The sequence below is a fragment of the Acomys minous genome (genome assembly GCF_964271855.1).
Source record: "Acomys minous genome assembly, chromosome: 15".
Lineage (NCBI taxonomy): Eukaryota > Metazoa > Chordata > Mammalia > Rodentia > Muridae > Acomys > Acomys minous.
In genome coordinates, this window is record NC_140497.1 from 91243951 (window position 1) to 91246504 (window position 2554).

The window sequence follows — 2554 nt, forward strand, 5'->3', positions numbered from 1 at the left end:
GTTTACTTCATCCTAGTAAGGCTTACATTTCACCGTGAAGGGAAGTCCAGGCAGAAACTCGAGGCAGGGACCTGGAAGCAAAAAACCGAATCAACACCACGAAGGAACACCGCTTCCTGGCTTTCTCGCCGTGGTTTGCCCAGTTTGTGTTCTTACACTACCCAGGCACACCTGCCCAGGGTGCCAGGGCCATCTCATAAATTATTGATCAAGAAAATACCCCCTTACGATAAAGAAAACGCCCCCATAGACTTGCCTACAGGCGATCTGATGGAGGGATTTTCTCAACTGAGATTTCTTCTCCCAGATGACCACATAGCTTGTTTAATTTTGAGACAACAAACAAACAAACAACAACAACAAACAAACAACAACAACAGAAAAAAAATAACCAGCATAAATTTTATGGTAACTGGGCTAGGGGCCGTGGGTGTGATTGTATGGGAAAGAGTCTGGCTTCATTCTGCCAGTGTTCTGAGAACTTGCATGAGAATGAGTATCAAAGGTGATGGACGGCTGGACAGCGGCGCTGTCATTCTTTAATCCTAGCCTCGGGAGGCGGAGGCAGGCGGATCTCTGTGAGTTCGAGGCCAGCCTGGTCTACAAAGCGAGTACCAGGATAGCGAGGACTACATAAAGAAACCCTGTCTTGAAAAATCAAAATATAAATAAATATTAAAAAAAAAAGGCGATGGAGTAATTTGTTTGGGGGAGGAAATTTCAAGACAGGAGAGCATCCAGGCAGACACGGCTACTGTTTACAGCAGGACAGAGCAAAAAATAAGTAAAGAGGGCACTAAGGGGCTCCGAGACACCTCTAGATTCCAGATGGTTCTTTGCAAGGCTGGGGTCACAGTCCCAGCACTGAGTCATCACTCATGAAATTAGGTCATAGATGCTGGTCACACCTCAGGAGGGCGCTTCAGGAATCCACTCGTGAATTCTGGTCCCTCCTCCAGGCAGTCCTTCTAGCCCTAGGCGCTTGGAATCCCAGACTCTGCATTCCCCCCTGCCCCCCCTGTGATACCCCTCCCCTCCCCCCCCCAGCAGTCTTTGGCCCTGACCAGGTTTCCAGGTCACTGACTACTGTGTGATTCAGTGATCCTGATTCAGCTTCAGCGTCCACCCCCTCCCCCTTATTTAGAGGCTTTCTGTTGACCATGTTTCAGCCTGTAGTCTTGGGACACCCCCTCTGAGTTTCCCAAGAGTGTGACTCATGGATCTAGGTGACGGAGCACCTGGCTGCCGCTCCTGGGAGACAAGAGGGGTTTCTAGTGTCAGCCTTCCTTTTCCGCTGCTCTGCACAGCTTTTCTGTCCTCTTCCTCCTCCTTTTCCTGCCCCTCTTTAAAGTGTCGCTTACTTAGAGTACTGTACTGATTTTCCGAGACTCTGAATCGATCATGGCTCCAGTCACCCTCTCTCAGTGGGAGAGAACCAGTAGCTCCTCAGACCTGCTAGAGTCCCCTTAGGACACACACAATCCCCTGACCCTATCTGCTTTGCAAAGTCCCTGTCCTGCTAAGCTGGAGATTATAAGCTGCTACCCACTTCTTCTGACCCAACTGCTCTGAGTTTCTCCCCTGGAGATCCTAGCAGGGTCATGACTGCCATTGCCTGTGCCACCTTCCCTGCTACGTAGCGATGGCATGGTGGTGTGTTGTGATGCAGCAACGGAGCACTGTGTTGTCACAGTGGTGTAGTGACGGTGCAGTGCAGCTTTTGACTGGGGCAAACCTAATGCCGCAGCAGAGCACTGCCATGGTATTTGTGACTTTATCACGGCAGAAAAGCGGTACCACCGTGGCGGTACTGAGCCTTGTGATTTCACAGAGGAGCTTTGGTGGCACGGCGCATCACTGTTAAAATAAAACTGAACAGTCCGATGACACGATGGGACATTGCGATGGGGTAGGGAAGATGTGTGAAGCCAAAGTGTATTACGGTGGTGGCAAAATTGACCATTGTTATGAAAAAAAAAAAAAAAGGAGGCATTACAATGTGGTAATGTAATGGCTCTGTGACGTCACAGTGCCCCACGGTGGTGGCACAACCGAAGACTTTAATATACATACGGAGCATTGCGACGTCAGCGTGGAGAATCTCTGTGTCACGTGCAATGTTACGGTGGCAAATTTGAGCGCTGCAAGCCACAGTGGAGCACTGTGATGTTGGAGTGCAGCTGTGACGTCACAACGTGCAACACGCGATGCCATACGTGAGCTTTGGCATATAGAGTGGAGAAGCATGACGGCGCGGTGGGTCACGTGACATAGCGTTAGACCGAGGGTCATCACGGGGCGGCGCTACGGCATGACAGCGGGACGCGGGACGCCATCGTGGGAACGTTGTTAGGCTGCACCAGAATTGTGACGTCACAGTGAGCGTCGCTGCATAGAGTGGAGTATTGTGCTGGCACAGCGAAGGATGTGATGGCAGGATGTGGCATTGTGGTGTAAAGGCACCACACTGACGGTGAAATGGAGCCTGAAAAAACTTCACACGGGAGCTCTGATGTCACAGTGAAAAGCTGTTTTTTATCACAATTGGTCATTG